Genomic DNA, 18,881 nt, shown 5'->3' on the forward strand with positions numbered 1-18,881 from the left:
GTATTTATCCACATTTATTTTCTGCTACTTTTATCTGTTTTTATCCATATTTGTTTGGTATTTTGTGAAAAAATGACTGAAATTAGTATATTACTACATTCTTTAACTAATAAATATGCACTCGTGCGTGAATGCCTAGGATGTTTCAATGCTATGAACACACGCAGAAGATAAATAAATGCACTTAAATGAAGATATGCAAATTTCAGTATCAACCGTGTGCATATCTACTGCAGTTAAATCCTCTTTGCTAAAACTATATTCTTTTTCAACCCCCTTACCTATCACTCTACACAGCTATTGGCCTGGCAATAATAGCAGACAGCATTTAGAATCAATCATAAACCAACCCAATTTTCAATTTTATACACATTTAAAAATAAATACAGACAAGAAAATAAATGTTTTTCTGTTTGAATTCATCTGTAACAATCAGTAAAACCGTAAAACAGGGAGCTTTACTCATAATAGTGCCCAACACTGAAGGTTACACTCAAACAACAAGAATGCTGCTCACCTGCTGGTGGATGAGGAGCACGGACAACAGTTTCAATACTTGCAGAAACTGCTTCCAATGTTCATTGCTCTTTTCAAAATGAGTCTTTATACATATTTGACATAGTATTAAAAGTCCTCTTTCCCAACTTAAGGGTCTTTGTGGCAGTGGAAATGCTAGTATCTGGATGCAACAGCCAGCCATCAGGGACACTGGCATTATGTGATTTTGTAGCCATAGTGTATTCTGTATAGTTAAGGATTTGCAGCAGAATCAAGCACCTGCTGCCTAATTTGCAAAGTTGCAACAACAAAAATGTTTCTTTCTCCCTCAGACAAATGTTACTAAAATGCTGCACACAATGCAACAGAATACAACACAACCCGAAGCTTTACAAAAGTTAACTGGTGTCCTTTCACCTCTTGACTGTCATTTCACGTCTTATGCATTACAGGTGCTTAACGTCTTCCACTATGGGCAGGGTGAAAACGCGGGCTGCGCAAGCAGGAGGCTGCACTGGCCATCTCTATCATCCACTCCAGGGGCAGCGAGGTCCTCACCCACCTACAAGACATAGTCAATTAATTCTGACCTTTTATCGGACACTTTAAACCCCGCAGACGACAGCTAGCGCCGACCGAGGACTTTCTTCGAGCGTGTGCACCTTCCTAGTCTTACTGAGGAAGGCCAGGCCCTACTGGGTGGGGAAATCAGCAAGACCAAGATAGCACAAGCCATTTCCAGACTCCCTTACCATGAGGCTCCGAGGGAAGACGTCTTCCCCGCAGAGTTCTCCAGATGGGCGGGCAGAGACTTTGTTGACTCCCTACACGCCAGCTTCCAAGAGGCTTACCAGACAAGCTCGCTGGGTTCCATATCTAGCAGGGCGGTGATAGCGATCTTCCTCAAGCCAAGGAAGGACCCCCCCCTGTGTGGCCATTACAGGCCTATCTCCTTTCTCAATGGGAACATAAAATCCTCGCAGGTGTATTGGCGGCCAGTCTCTGGATGGTGATCCCTTCCCTGATACACCACACGCAGGTGGGGTTCGTCTCTGCCCACTCCTCCAGGAACCACCTCCAAACCCTCACTCATGCCCTTGGAAGGCCAAAGACCTACTGGATGCAGCAATGGCCCTCTCCCTCAGGGCAGAGAAGGCGTTCTATAGGATCAAGTAGTAGTACCTCTACGCCGCCTTGAAAAGATTTGGCCTCAAGGATCATTTTATTGCTAAGTTCCACTGGCTGTATGATTGACCCATAGCACAGGTCAATTGTGGCAGCTTCTTGTCAGACCCTTTCTCGGTCCGGAGAGGAACATGACAGGACTGCCCATTGTTGCCTCTGCTGTTCCTGCTGGCTATGGAGCTCCTTGTGTCTACCACCCGCCAATCGTCGCTTCTCACAGGCATACTATGCCTGATGGGGCGTCCAGGATTTATTTGCATGCAGATATATACTCCTCACCCTCATGGACCTCCAACGCTCACTACTGTCCCTGTTGAACATCACAGCTGGTTTTGCGGCCCTGTCAGAGTACTGGGTGAACTGGGATAAAAGCGAGGCACTACCCCTAATGCGCATGAACACAAGGGCGGCGATCCATGGCTATACCTTTAGCTGGACACCATCGCTTCTCAGGTATCGAGGAATCTTGGTTAACAGGGGCCTGGATCATGTTGTACCAGACAATTTGGAGCCCCTAATAGTTACCATGAAGTTGAATGTTGAAAAGTGGTCCCATCTAGGCTTATCTATATGGGGGAAAGTGCAAGCAGTACAGACGGTCACGCTCCCACGGTTTGTCAATGCCCTTGGAATATTACCACTCTTGGTCCCCTTGTCAATGTTGTGTTCAGTGGATGCACGGATCCACTCCTTTGTCTGGGGGTCCTCTCGTCCCCGCCTGGCCTACACTAAACTTCTGGTGAACCACTCGCATGGAGGTCTGGGTCTACCATCAGTCGAACACTATGCCCTGACCCTCCAACTTTCTCAGATACCCTATATGCTCCCAGGTACGCTGGACCTGCCACAGTGTCGGCAGAACGCTCGCTATTGTCAAGTCAGCATGGACTTGACCAACTGTACAAGGTAAGCACGCCTCAGTTGCACTCAGGTAACCCAATTCTGAAGGCTATGATGAAATCCTGGAATAGAGCGCATCTTCTTGGAGTGGACCCCCTTCTTCATGTGTACGTGCTCATATGGGGCAACGCTCGTTTGCGCATCGGTGGGAAGGTCCTTAACTGGAAACAGTGGCAAGCGGCAGGCATACACAGCCTACACATGTCATCGCAGACGGGACCCTCAAACACTTCAAGAAGCTCTGCAAGGATTACGGTCTCTCAACTCAACAGCCGTGGCGGCACCTCCAACTGCAGCACTGCCTTCGACGCAGCCTGGGAGCTCAGCCATGGGCCCTGCAGACCTCATCAGTAATCTCCTACTTCAGGACGTGGGGGCGCTCACAAGGGTCATGTCGGGACTCATGAACCGTCACATATTCTCGCTTCCCCTCCTCAACACCCTCTGAACCAAATGAGAAACCAGCTGCAGATGGAGTACGAGGAAGATGACTGGGCGGAGCTTCTGGAGGCACTCGACCGCTGGGGCGAGGGAGGCCACTTAAAATTCTGCCTCTTCCAGAATCTGCACAACTGGCACTGGACCCCTGTAAAGATACACAAGGCAGGCTTGCTACCCCTCGCATACTGCTGCCAGTGTCCGAATACCGATGTGCCCTCATGCACGTACTATGTAAATTCCCCTAGATCCAGCCCTTCTAGGAGGCAGTGGGGGCTACAATGAGTGAGACCCTGCCACTCAGGACCCCTCTGCCACAAACCTTGATTGTTTTACATGACACAGGGTCATCCCTGGACCTCTCCAGCACTCAACGTCGACTTCTGCACACGGCCCTGGCAACAGCCAAGATATGCATTCTCCGCCACTGGCATTCTGCCCGCGCCCCTTCACATGAGGAATGGCTGGTGGTGATGTTTCAGGCAGCAGCCCACGAACGCATCATCTACAACTTGCAGGTTAGAGTGGAGATATTCCTCCAGAGATGGACGCCCTTCTTCTGGGGCACAGCGAATTGAACCTGGGCACAGCGCACCCTTCCCCCTCGAGGTTCTATCAGATGGCGGTGCCAAGAATAGCTCACCGTGGTGGAAGATATGTCTCCAACTTTCGAGCGTCTCTCCCCACCACCACCTGCCAATACTACTGTTAGACATCAGGTTTGTAACATAATAACAGAAGATTACACTACCTAGCAATACTGCTATTAGGGATCTGGTTTGTAAGATAACAACATAATAACAGAATAATACACTACTTGGCAGTACTACTGTTAGAGATCAAGCTTGTAAGATAACAAAAGAATGTTACTCTAACTGACAATACTACTGTTAGAGATCAGGTTTGTAAGATAATAACAGAAGATTACACTACCTAGCAATACTACTGTTGGAGATCAGGTTTGTAAAATAATATTAGTAGATTACACTACCTAGCATTACTACTGTTAGAGATGAGGCTTGTAAAATGACTGAAGATTACACTACCTAGCAATACTACTGTTAGAGATCCGAATTGTAAGATAATAACAGAAAATGACAATACCTAGCAATACTACTGTTGGAGATCAGGTTTGTAAGATAACCACAGATGATTACACTACCTGGCAATGCTACTACTAGAGATAAGGTTTGTAAAATAACAACAGAAAGTTACACTTACTGGCAATGCTACTGTTAGAGATAAGGTTTGTAAAATAACAACAGAAAATTACACTACCTGGCAATGCTACTGTTAGAGATAAGGGTTGTGAGATAACAGAACGTTACAGTTCCTGGCAACGCTACTATTAGAAATAAGGGTTGTAAGATAACAACAGAACGCTACACTACCTGACAACGCTAATGTCCGAGATAAGTGTTGTAAGATAACAACAGAACGTTACACTACCTGACAATGCTACTGTTAGAGATAAGGTTTGTAAGATAATAACAGAAAATGACAATACCTAGCAATACTACTGTTTCAGATCCAGTTTCGTAGGTCCCAGGGCAATCAGAAGTTACGCAGCCACAATTGTGCCACCTACAGTCCTTCACCTCTAGTGTCCTTAAACCTCAGTATGATGGGCCCTCAAACTGTAGATCAAGATTTTAGCATTTGACACTTAGATTAGCAAAGTAAAGCGTTTCAAAGCTGAATACAGCAAAACATTAAATAACGGTTAATAAATCATTATCCAGTAAGTGTTTTTCCTTCCAAAGTGAAAAGTACTACAATACAGGCACAACTAAATGCAACAATTTACAAAATAGGAGGTGGAAATACCAACTAAAACACTTCGTAAAGGGACGTTGTAAATGAACTGGCATGCGAATCGCAAACCCTAAACACTGTGGGCTACTAACCCCCCTAGATCCTGACAAGACCAATTAGTTTGAGGTAGCTTGACCATTCACCAGCAGGATGTGTCACCAAAACAAAAATATTCACTATTAAAAAGTCAGGTCTTCTGGTTCTGTCAAGATTTTCACAAATATAATATCAGGCCGACGGTCTTTGGTAATGCATTTTACCTTTCAAAAAATAAACATGTCACCTATTCCAATAACTTAAAACGTTTAACTTTCACTGAGAATAAGGCAAACCTATTGGGTTTGACAAAGCTTTTCACAAATAAAACATAAGACCTACAGCCTTTCAATGGAACAATTGGGTTTTTTTTTTGTAAAAGTTTCTTTTTATTAAGCATCAAGCAGAACAGCAATACAGACATTAGTACATTTCAGGGGCGCGCAGGCTCCGAGGTTGCAAGACAGTCAGCTAAAGTGAGTGCAGCTTCGTACCGCCCCAGTGCATACCACACCCCCGAACAAAGTGAGCGATGCCAATTGTAAAAGAACATAACCCTGAGGAGGTTCTTCAATCCAGAACCCCTCCCACCAAACCCCCTCTCCCCCCCGCCAAAATAACACCTGTCCCGGTTGTTAAAAAAAAAACAGGCTAACTGAGGGGCTCAAAACATGAGCACTTTTCTCCTAATGACCTGGTCTCTCTCTACTTGGAGGCCTAAGGTAACAAAATTTCTCCCTGAAGGAGGGGGTTTCAAAATGAGCCCCCAAACACTTATATAACAAGCACTGGCAAAGCATGTAGTTTGGCATTCACTGCCAGCCATTTGGCTTTGTCAATGCTTGTTTTCTTGTCATGGTTTTGTATGGTTTTTGCAAAACGTTATTGCTTTAAAAGCTGATAGGCCCTTGTTAATGAGCATTGGCTAAAAGCAAAACTATTTCTGGCCTAAAAAACAAAAGACATTGCCGTAGTACTCTCTGGCGCTGAAGGGAACTATGTAATGTGCGGAGGTGCTTCTGGTGAGAGGGCAGAATGCTGTCACTCACTGTATTTTGGGCCTAACAAATGCAGGTGCCTCCATCCATTAAGGAGCCATTGCACAAGTATGCAAATTGTACCCTCACAATAGGTCATGGTGTGCACTGAAGCTGCTTTTTTGATGCATCTGTGGCTGTAAAAAAAGGATTTACACACACACACACACACACACACACACATATATATATATATATTCACTGAAAAAACATTGGTTTCAGGGACGTTATAGTTAGTTGGACATTTCACTCATATAAAACCAGAGAAATTCGCCTGTTATAGTTAGTTGAGCTAAGTATAACTTGCACCCCTGCAATGCACTGCTGATGACGTCACATATTACATCACTCATGACATGCTCAGTGACATCGGTGATAACATCTCAAATGACATCACTGATAACATCATCCACAGACTGTGTGTTTCTAAAAATGTTAAGAATGTTTAGGTTCATATGCTAATGTATATTCAAGAATGATTTGATGCATTAGAACCTGTTTATGTGCAAAAGTGTCTTTTTGCGTGGGTGGGTGTGTGACTTCTTGCATGGATGTGTGACTGAATAATTCTGTGCCTGTACGCATTTATAAGTGTATGAACTAAGGACTGTATTGGTGACTGAACGTATGTATAGCTTTGTTAGTAAATGTTGGTAAATGCAACAATGTGTTCCTGATATATGTGTAAGTAATTACATATGTAAAAGGCAGTATTTCACAGATTTAGAGTATATAAGTGAGTATATGTGACAGCGTGTGGATAAATATGTGGTTATGTCAATAATTGTTAAACACAGTACATATGTGTATGAATAAGTGATGTGCTGTATGTATAACTGTGTAAAAAAAGTAAATGGCATTGGAAAGAATTCTTTGGGTGACTCACTATGTTTTAGATTAACTGGTAGGGTAAGTAGCAGTGTGTGAGTATTTATATAGGTGTATGAGTGGATATAATAGTGGCTGTATTGATAAATGACTGTGTGTATAACACACTGTATGAATTTGTGGATGGATGTGTATGTAGACCTATAAGTCAGTAATCAGCTATGTAGTAACTGCTATTGGAATGAGCATGCTTTCCAGATTAGTGGCATGTACTTGTATGAAAGGTGTTCGGTTCTGAAGAACTGCATCAGATGATCAGGAAACAGCTATGTAGTAACTGCTATTGGTATGAGCATGGTTTCTATATTGGTGGTTGTACTTGTGAGTGGGTGTATGAACGGTGTTATTTGGTTCTGAAGAACTGCATCAGAAGATCACGTGAATGATGTCATCAGTGATGTCATTTGAGATGTTATCAGTGATGTCATGAGTGATGTCACTGAGCATGTCATGAGTGATGTAATATGTGACATCATCAACAGTGCATTGCAGGGGCTCAAGTTATACTTAGCTCAACTAACTATAACAGGCGAATTTATCTGGTTTTATATGAGTGAAATGTCCAACTAACTATAACGTCCCTGAAACCTATGTTTTTTTCTGTGAATTTCTAAGGTTTTTTAAATGCTAATTTCTAACTATAACGTTTTTAAAACCTATGGTTTTTCAGTGAATTTCAAAGGTTTTATAAACGTTAATTTGTAACTACAATGTCCCTGAAACCTATATTGTATTTAAGTAAATTTTAAAAAGGTGTGCATACTTTTTGTAGTGAAAAACTAACTGTAACAGTAGTCTGTTATTATTTAACAATGTTTAAAACTTAATTAGCACTAATTAACATATAAGTGTGGAAAAAGTGTGACACAGCAGCTATGATACCTAACTTTGAACAACAGCGTTCACAGTTCGATTCCCGGCTCCGGAGGCACGTTAGCCGACCACTATGTCACTGTGGGCAATACCTTGCTTAATCTTCCCGGCGCCCGAGCGCCGGCACACCTCTCTGGAGGTAGCTGTACGCTTTACAAATGCTGACATTTTTTAAATTTAAAGATGAGAAATAATAGCACATATTTTTTTTCTCTATTCTGAATGATATTTTTTTATGTCTTCTATTTAGAATTACGTCAATTAATAGATGTTTTTAGTCACGAGAAAGGGAAGGACACGGTTTGCCGGGTAACAGTTTTTAAGCTCTCCAACATATGTACATATTAAGGAGCTTATACGTGTGAGGTTCGAAATCGAAACCTTTACCGCTTCACATTTTCTAACTTTTCCCAACACGTGCATAAGTTAAACAGTGAAAACGTGAGCATGTGTCAACTGTAAAACGTGACATCTAAATGGGCGGAGCCGCATGTTCCTTCCATAGACTACTCAATAACCAAAAAGTATATAAACCACACCCGTTGATCCATAGTTTTGTTTTTGCGAGTTATTTACGCGTGTCCATTCTGTGATGCAGGTTCCGTTTTCTAGCGTTGGATTCTTCTTTTGCAACAACAAAAAAAGTCAAGGAGTTGTAAGTTGTTTGATTATGGCATAGTAGATATTTATAATACGTCACTATTTGTGAATATTTAAAGATTTGTATTTAGAAAAAAGTGTTATTGGTTGTTTTTGCCATTTATATTTAACGTCAGCAGCTTGTATTCAGAAACAGACAGAATAGAGGAAACACTGTTCCTTTTCTGGCTCCTTTGAACTCATATAGTGTGACTTATTGTAACATATTATATTATTGACACTATACTTGACCTCAGAGGTGTTGGTGACCCGTGGGCGCGAAGACTAAAGATTTATAAGTAACGTCAGCAGCTTCTGGTTCCTACTCTGTTTCCCCCCTGGGATCATATAGTGTGAGTATGTATATTGTAATATTCACAGCCATTATGATGTCAGAGGAGTTTATGACCCGTCGGCGCGAAGATGAAAGATTTCGAAGTCCCGAAGAAAAGAAGCTTTGACCATATTCACCGCTGGAAAATATTTAGTTATTGATCTTGTTTTGTGTTCATGACTTTATTTTCCTTTTCCTTTTGTCTGGCATCAGAGACACTCTGTAAATTGTAGTACAGTGTCATATTTTCAGACAACAAGAGTTGGAGATTTGTCGGTGCCAGGAGTAAACCATCTGAAATACAGCTTACTGACCTTTATAACTTACTTGATCAGATATGTTTACAGTGAGAATATTTTTCGAAATTGCAGTTTAAAAAAAGATTGTATGCATAGATACTTTCTTACTGAATGCCTTTGATAAACCCTACATTTCTAAATAATATTTTAGTATTTCTCTTTTTCTCTGTTGTGGTTCCTATTCTCCTTCTCCCTATAGAATATATAGGAATAGTAGTGTATATTATACTACTATCCTATATGTTCTTAAAGGAGTATGTGATCTGTTAGCGGAGCAGTGTGCGACCTCTTAGCACTACGACAGAACTTTCCCGAGTTCTACAGAATAGAAATTGTAAAAATGTAAATTTTTTTGTTGTGGTCCTTATTCTTGTTATCCTTTGGAATACTATAAACTCACCCTGTATATTTTAATAGTAGTTCAAAGGGGTTGGAGGATCTATCTGTGTGAGAAATTAACAACATATACTACAGTTATTTCCGTTGATAACTTACTACCTCACAATTTGTAACACTGCTAATGTTTTATAAAATAGTAGTTTTGGTGAAGCGTATTTCTTTGTAATATGACGTCATTTGTGTTTAACTGTTTTTTACTTGTTATTGTTGTTGTGACCTGAGATGATGTAGTGCGGGAGTGTTTCTTGTAGCACTTCTTTACTACTTTATCTAAAATTAACTGATGCCCTCTTATAATAACAAGAATATGGGGCAACACTTTTACAAACTATAGGTAACAAAAAAAAGGGAGGGTGTGTCCACGCTTAAAGGATATTTTATGAATTGCGTTTTTATTTGTCACCCCTCTGATATATACAGCTACACTTTCCTAAGAAAGTATATTTGTGATTGCTTAATAAAAACTGTTTGAAACCTAGACTGAAATTTTTGTGGCGCAACCACACCTACAATTTTGCTGCAAGGAAGTAGCACTCCCCGCGACAGAAGTAAGCACCGCACTATAAATTTACATTATAAGTAAACATTGCTCCCGGGAAGTAGCCTACTCAGAACCTTATTTAAATGAAGACCACAACAGCGCGCTTTGTTTTTACAACCCCCTCCTCCACATTATAATATCTGCTCCAAAGATGTAGCACTCCCCGTCAGAAAAGTAAACACCACATTATAAGTAAATAGTGCTCCTGGGAAGTATCCCACCCGCTGACTTAAAAAAAAGAAGACCGCAACACACTCTGTTATTTTCCCGCTGTGATTTGTAGGCCCGCGCAAATTATATAAATAGCCCTTAAAATATATAAAAAAACTATTTTTACCTTCACAGTCCCTGTCCACCACCTTGTGACCACTGTACATAGTTAATAGTGTTCCTACCCCCCCTCTACTACTTTTTTTTCCCCGTACTCCTTTGAAGTGCATCACAAAATGTGACAACAGTGAACTGTTCCCAGCCAATAAGGAGCAAACTTGTATTCGGAACACTTTAGTCAATAAAATGTCCATGGTGTTCTGCAGAGGGGGAGGGGAGGGAATGGCTGCCAACACTTCTACTTTTAATGCTTCACAGCCAATGAAAATTAAGCTCTGGAAGGTCCTGCTTGGAACATGTGAGCCAATCAGATGTCCTTGCTACTCTGCGGAAGGGGAGGGAATGGCTTGTTGTTGGAACACCTTAGCCAATTAAACGTTAAATTTGTTCCGCGCACAGGGACAGAACACACCCTCCCACATAATATTACATTTCTTCTAACAAAGTGACACTATCCGTGATAAAAGTGAACACCGCATTATAAGTAAACATTACTGCACATTATATTAAAGGAAGGCCGCAATACGGCGCATTGTTGTTTTCCCGATATGATTTCCACAGCCTACTGAACATTGCCGCAATATCGCGCATCATTGTTTTGCAGACGTGATTTCCACAGCCTACGCAACATTCACACTACCTGTGTGTGCACTCTACACACTGCTTACCGCAATAAGGCGCATTGTTTTCCCGACGGGCTTTCCAGAGCCTACGCAACCTTGCTGCAATACCGCGCACCGTTGATCTACGGATGTGATTTCCACGGCCTGCGCAACATTCAAACTCCCTTCTTCTGCACAGTACAGATTCTTCGGGTTGCAGTGCGGCGTGTGACCATTCTCGGGATCCGCAGATTCCCCTCCTGATCACCGGTCCGTCAGTTGCTCCCAATAAACGGATTGCAGGCATTACAGCAGTGTCGACAGTCAAGCTAGCACTATATTCTGGGCAGATGGCGCGTGAGGAACAGGATAAATTGAGGATGTCGGTGTTGTCAGTACTGAGTCTTGCTGAAACAAGGCCGCCATCATAGACGCATAAACCACGCCCCCAACTCGTCAAATGATTGTATGTCCTCGGGCAATGAGCTGCACAACAAGCCAATGATTGTATAGGCTCAGGTTCTGAGCTGCACAGCACAAAAAATCTAGCCATTTGCCAAATAACATACGCCTCTAGTGTCGAGTTGTACATCTCCTTGCCCAACGACTGTAAAGCCTTGGGCTCGGAGGATTACAAAAATGGCTGACTGCCCAATGACCCGACTGCCTCTAGCGCCGTGCTGCACAGCAAGCAGGCCACTTGCCTCATGACTGTACTGGCTCTGGTTTTGAGAAGCACAACAAGCTGGCTTCTCGCCCAGTGATTGTACAACCTAAGACACTGAGCTGCACAACAAGCTGTTTACTAATTCAATGACTGTACAAAGAAAATTCATCAAAATAAAAATAAACAAAAACAAAAAACAAGCCTACTAAGTGCAAAAAGTAAACCGGCTACTATGATGCCACAACCTCTTGGGCAAACACTATGTCAGCACGTATACATGCTAGACTCCTTTTTTGTGCCATAAAGCAGAGAGCTGCGTGTATCTGATCTAAGTATGTCACTCATAAACCACAAATGCAAAAAAAGGAGAAGACACGCAGACAGATTCAAGTTTGTATGTGGCCCTCCCACTGGTATTTATCTTTATGTTGCTCTCCCTTACATTTGATAACAGGCATAAAATGCGATCAGACACAACAGAGACAATCGCGCAGCCTGGCTGGAGGCTGGTCCCTTGGACCAGAAGAGAGAGGAGCAATGAGAGTTCAGAAGCCAGCAGACAGAAGGGGTTCGACTTGGGCACAAATCCTAAAAAGAGAAGTAGTCAGACTGACCAAGTTAGGCACTATCCAAGTGACATCATGGCACATGGCATCACAGTGCGTGACATCAACAGCAGCTATGAAGGACATGTGGCTCCTACGCCTCATAACCATCACTGTCTTATGTAACACATCCTGTACATTGATTTACACACATATGATTTATTGCTAATGTATAATGTGTACATGCGATGTGAAGTGCTCTGACCCCCTGCAAAGGGATGAGTAGCATTATAGCGCTATAAAGAAACAAAACAAAATAGCGATATTTAAAATATTATTTGTGGGACAGAGCAACAGGTCTGCCATTCTTGCAGTACATGCATATCTTTTATGTAAAGGGGCTGAACAAAGTCAAAAGCATGCCTCTCTTAAGTACCTGGAAGTGATCAGCTGTGTGCCTTTGTTTGCCCTCCATTGCATTTAAGTGTGAGGCTCCAGCTAGCTCCTACCCAGGATACTCGAACAAAAGGAGGCCTGATGGCACCTTAACTTCGGCCTTTGCTTTGGGCCCAGCTGGAATTTGATAAGCCCCTTGATAAGTAGTTTTTAGGTCTCGCCTGGCGATAGCAGCGCATGCGCTGCTCTCGCCATGCGAATACCCTTTGCAATCAATTCTCCAAAAGGCATACATGCACGCGTCGGCATGGACAAAGATGGCTGCTCTCGCCATTTGTCCAAAGCAAACAGCATGCGCGTGTCCGTACGGACTGTGGACAGTCCGACACCATTTTGTTGTCATAGCAACGAAAATGCCTCTTCGCGTATGCAGCTTGCCATGGACAGTCCACTGCCATCTTGCAAAGCTTTTTCTATTTTGCTTTTCCTGACGTGCTGGTTGCGCACCTGGCTGTTTACTGTGTACACCGCGGGGTTCAGTGGACACCCCGTGTGTGGACGAGGTGGTACAAGGTGCACCCCAGAAAAATGCCAGCCCCCACCCTGAGCTGGGAGCATCTGCCTGCCCCCTCCCTTCCCGTTACAGGGACCATGGGGCGTGCAGTAGAGGTACTTATAACAAAATGACATACACCTTGTTGTTAAAACTACAAATACATCATATATTTATTTTATGAGGGATACTTTACAATTTTGAAGCGCAGAAAATGTAAGCAAAGTCCAACATTAACGAACTTTGCGGCTGCGTCAAGAATAACTCAAACGAGAGAAGGGCTGAAGATCACACGAAATGACTGATTATCCCGAGTACAGCTTGTGTGGCACGTGTTACATGTGTTCTTGGCCAGCTTTTATTTCATCCTCTGATCTTTCCTCTCAGACAGAAAATATACGAGACGTTTGAAAAATGAACGCCAATCAGTGGCAACCCACACGGCACCTATGCAGAATGGGACATTTACTACGGTTCTTGTTTGGATTTCCGTTGTATTAGGTTTTGACAAACACGGTTTAAACAAACATCACGGGGTAAACAGTAGTACTTAAATTACACAACGAAGAGGTGTAGTATGCGTGTCCGGGGTGTACCACAAATCAAACTCTTCACAATTAGAACATTCGACATCTTTTTTTGTATTATATAAGATGTTTTGCCAAAACCTCCCTTCTGCACACGCTGGTACTCATGCAGTGTTCCGGCTCGGCCCGTGACTGCTGGTTTGATCTTGCCTCCGGGTTACTGCTTGCTGGAACCCGAACCCACTCCACAGGTACACCTGCTCGGACTTCGCAATACACATCTTTCCGGCTCAGCACATTGGGGGGGGGGGGGGAAGTGTGCGGTAACAAGTCCACTGCCCTCTTTTAGCTCAGTTCGTTACTCAACCCTCAACCGGATACTTGATACGATCTCCTCATTAAAATGCAGCAAGCCAGTCCTTACCCGTATATATTTATTTTGCATGTTTATGTAGCGAGAACTCAGCCCAGGGGCGGTGTGGCGCTTTACGTGAGCGTTAGTTACGGTCACATTTGTTTTTTTTAGGACGAGTAATCGCTTTGCTCAGAATCATAGGATGTAGAGCCGACGCTGGGATTAGAACCTGGTTGCCCAGTTCCTAAGTCGCAAGTAACGCCACACCCTCTCTTAATGTCAAACAGCGTCCATGAGAGGAATTAATAACAAGCATTAAAAATGCAACAGGTCTCACCTTTCATTAAGTTAAAGCCATTTGCTTTGCTATACAATACCATTAGCAAAGCAAATGGCTTTAACTTAATCAAAGGCGAGACCTATTGCATTTTCAATGCGTGTTATATGTGAACTCGACCCAAAGGCAGTGAAGAGCTTTACATGAACACCATTACACAAGGACACATTCATTTCTCTTAAGCACGGGGAGATTAAGTAATTTGCCTAGACTCACAGGATGTTGAGCCGATGCGGAGACTTGAACCAGGCTCCCCAGTTCCAGACGGTAGTTCTGACCCTTACGCCACATCCTCTCCCTAACAAAATGAAAGCAGACAATGTGCACCCGATGCTAAATGTGTTCTGGTGTTTGAAAATGACACCAGGACAAGTTGACTATATTTCTGTGGGGCCCAACCTCTTGGTAGGGTAGACAGCGTCTACCCTGGGAAAAGAATGGGTAGACACCATCTACGTGCGTGTGCCCTCGACTTGTGCGCACCGGCCATGTTCAAGCTTTGTTCACTCTGGGTGTTCTGTGTTTCACAACTCAAGTGCGTGCCAGCCCAGTGTTCATCTTCACTATGTTTGTGAAACTCCTGGAGCTTCTCACCGAGTGTCTTCTACAAATGGTTAAGAATCAAATTTCAGTCTATAAATCTACCTTTATCAGAAAATGCTGTAATAGAATATGTCATAAAATGTCAAAATGTATCCAGAATGCTTTGCTGTTCTTTGTTACTCCTGTTATTATGCATTAAAAACCTCCAACAGAGAATTTGAACAAAAACTAAATCACATTTCTGCAGTTAAGCTTCTCAACTGTCAGAACTCCGACGTAACAATTTACTTAAGAAACTTTTTGGCACCAATTCATTCCGTCCAAGGTATTCTATTTACTTTTTTATATCCTGTTTTATTTATTATTTTTACCCTAAGTTTTTCCTTTCTTGTTGGCAACCCGATTGTTATACTTCTGACCCGTTGTTTTTTGTTTGTTTTGCTTCCAAATTGGGAAATTATATTTTACATTAATGGCTCCAAATTTTTACTACGTACTGTCACCCTTAGAGGACCAGTATTGTTATAAATCAGTCATTAATTTATTAACAAATATTGGCAAAGCCAATAGACTGGGGCTATATTACATAAAGTGCTCCGGGAGTAAAACGGGCATTTGTGCCTGCTTTGCGCACCCCCGGGGCACTTTGGTATAATAGAAGGGGCCGCAGATGCTGGTGCAGCCCCTTCTGTACTACCAATAGCGTATCTGCAGGGGGGGAGTTCTCTCATTTGCATGGGGGCCCATGTAAATGAGGGAATCCCTTTGCTTCTGCACTCGCGCCATATTACAGCGCGGGTGCAGACGCAAAGAAGCTCTCAGGAGGCGTACTAAGAGTGCACCATCTAAAAGGTGACGCACTGTCACTGCACCCCCTGATGGCAGCCCTCTGGAGGGGGGAAAAGGGGTCCCATGGACCCTCTAGACGTCGCAGGTGGGTCCAGTCACTCGCCTGCCTGCACTGTGAAAACACAGAGCGGCAGTAAATCAGCTGCTCTGTTTTTCACAGGAATGCGCTGCCCACAGGGCAGCACGAGTTTGCGGCTGCCCTGGGGGCAGTGCATTCATGGTAACAGGGCACATTTTCACTGTTTGCGCCCGGCGCACCTGGGCGCCAACAATAAAAATGCGAATTAACTATAATAGGGTCCGTGGTGTTATTGTGCCAAAGCAGGTAAACACATGCACTGATACTGTTCACTATTCATGTTCCATTGGACTATGTCAGTGCTGGGGAAAAATAGCCAAAAAAAGCTTTTGGTCTGAATACAATGCATACAGGAGATAAATAACTGAAGGCGACAGACAACATGATGATTAGGTGTACTTTTCAGTTGTAAAGAACAAGTTACTTACCTTCAGTAATACATTATCTGATAGAGACTCTATCTAGCTGCAGATTCATTACCTTTGAATTTCCCAGGCGTCAGGCTGGATTCGGAAACTTTTGCTGAGCAATGCCCATTTCACGCAACGGCGGGTGGCTCTATTTGGCTCGGCGTGACGTCGTCGGCAGTGTCGGTTATGACGTCATGGTGCCTATATAGGCAGCACCCAGGCGCACGGACATCAGTACTTTTCGTTTTTTCCACGCCAGTAGCACGAAGCCATAAAGTAACTGACGTAGTTGTGTGCAAAACTAGGGCCCTGAAAAGGAGAGTAACTCTAGTCCTACAATATTTGCCTGCAAAGCGGGGAGGAATGGGTGTGGCTGTAAGGAATCTGCAGCTAGATAGAGTCTCTAGCAGATAATGTGCTATCGAAGGTTAGATAGAGACTTCTAGCTGTAGATTCTTTACCTTTGAATTAGATACCCAAGACATACCATCCTGGGGGTGGGTGCGGACCAATACCTTAAACTAGAAAGTCCTGTAGGATCGAGCAGGCAAAATGCCCGTCCCTGCGGACCTGACCATCCAGGCAGTAGTGTTTTGCAAACGTGTGCAATGATACCCATGTTGCCGCCTAACAGATGTCTTGTACTGGGACACACCAAGGCAAGGCCGTAGTCGCAGCCTTTCCCCTGGAGGAATGGGCCCTAAATCCCTCAGCAGTCTGCTTCTTTGCCAGGGCATAGCAGATCTTGATGCAGAGAACGACCCAGCGAGAGATGGTCCTTTTCTGCCCTGCCCTTCCCTTCTTCGCTCGCACATACCGCACAAAGAGTTGGTTGTTCACCTGGAACTCTTTTGTGCAGTGAGGGTAGAACGGCAATGCTCTTTTTGGCTCCAGCGGTGGAGACGCTACTGTTCCTTAGAAGGATGCGGGAGAGCAAAGAAGGTTCTCCCCACTGCTGAAAGAGACCTTGTGCCACCTCCAACTGGAGACGTCATTCGTGATGCGTCAGGCATCGACGGCTGAGTTTGTCCACCCTGGCCTTCAGAGAACCTGCCAGGTGTTGAACCACCAGGATTATGCCCTGCTGTTCCAGCCATGTCCAGAGACGCAGGGCCTCCCGACAAAGGGTCCATGACCCCACCTCACCCTGCTTGTTGCAGTACCACATGGCGGTGATGTTGTCCGTGAACACCTGCACTAACTTCCCCTTGACAGAGGGAAGAAATGCTCTCAATGCCAATCGAATCGCTCAGAGCTCCAACAAATTTATGTGGAGCACCGTCTCTGCCAGAGATAACTGTCCCCTGATCTCCAGCTCTCCCACATGACTGCCCCATGAAATCTGGTTGGGGACGGGACAGGGGTCTGCCATTGACCCATTCCCAGTTTGTCAATCACCACTGCAGATCTCTCACAGTTCTTTCCAAGATATGGACCATGTTGGTGAGATTTCCTCAATGCGGTGTCCGTTGGAACTTCAGGTCCCACTGCAGAGCCCGCATACGCCACCTGGCATGCTTTCCTAACAGGAGGCAGTAGGCCATGAGGCCTAACAGCCTCAGACCCAGTCTCACCGAAATCCAGGATACAGGATGATACATTGCAATCATAAGCTGAGTTTCCTGGACTCGCTGCTCGGGAGAATAGGCCCAAACCACCACTCTATGTCCAGAACAGCCTCAATGAAAGGGAGCATCTGAGGGGGAGTCAGGTGTGATTTCAGCACCTTTGTAGAGAACCCATAGCAAATGCATAGTCTGAAGGTGGGAGATGACTGCCTGTGGCAAGGAAGCCTTCAACAGCCAGTCGTCAGGGGGAAGACTGACACTCCTAACCTGCGCAGATGAGCTGCGACCACCGCCATCACCTTGGTGAACACCCGAGGGGCACTGGTACGGCCGAAGGGGAGCACTGTAAACTGAAAGTGCTCTGGCCTACCTTGAACTGCAGGTAACGCCTATGGCCTAACAGGATAGGGATGTGAAAATACGCATCCTGCAGGTCCAACGCTCCATCCAGTCTTCTTGGTTGAGGGCAGATAAAACCTGAGCCATAGTGAGCATTTTTAACTTCTCCTTCTTGAGGAACAGATTGACGATTCGAAGATCCAAAATGGGTCGCAACCCTTTGTTCTTCTTCGGAATCAAAAAGTTGCAGGAATAACAGCCATTGTCTCCTTGTGAAACAGGAACCCTTTCAACAGCTCCTTGGCCTAGAGGGCTGTAACTTCCTCTTAGAGCAACCTTAAATGATCCTCCATCAGCCATTCCTAATTTGGCAGAATGAGAGGAGGAAAGAGAGGAAAGGCAGAGAATAGCCCTCCTGTGTGGTCCTGCAGAATCAGCCTAGGAGTGCTTGGATGCTGCGGCTGCTGGGGGCAGGTGGCCGACGAATTTTTGGCCTCCCTTCCTGGATCGGAATACACCGCAATCCAAGTCTTGCACGGGTTGGACTGTCTGTGCAGGACTATGGCTGGGATAGGGCTGACGTGGTGGGAAACCCCTTCCATTACCACGAAAGGTGCATAAGGACTACTGGCCATGAGGAGTAGAGGAGAGGCCCAAGGAACTGGCCATAGCTCGAGAGTCCTTGAACCTGACCAGGGCCGAGTCGGCCTTTTCCCCAAAAGATGGTTTCCATCAAAGGGCATGCCCGTCAGATTAGCTTAGACATTGCCCAAGAAGCCAGTTGTTCTAAGCCAGGCATGGCGCCTCAAGGCCACCGTTGTTTAAATCGATCTGCCCAGCGAATCTGTCGTATCTAGGCCACACCATATGGTGAATTTGCTGCATCTCTCCCATCCTTG

The 18,881-nt window shown here is 44.3% G+C and overlaps 1 protein-coding gene across 3 annotated transcripts in view; it reads right to left on the minus strand.

Annotated features, from left to right (window-relative positions):
- The window catches only part of OPHN1 (oligophrenin 1), a 656,285-nt gene that overhangs the window by 43,697 nt on the left and 593,707 nt on the right, over positions 1–18,881 (minus strand). The window lies entirely within an intron of this gene.

This window comes from Triturus cristatus, chromosome 5_2 (assembly GCF_964204655.1).
Source record: "Triturus cristatus chromosome 5_2, aTriCri1.1, whole genome shotgun sequence".
NCBI classification, from domain to species: Eukaryota; Metazoa; Chordata; class Amphibia; order Caudata; family Salamandridae; genus Triturus; species Triturus cristatus.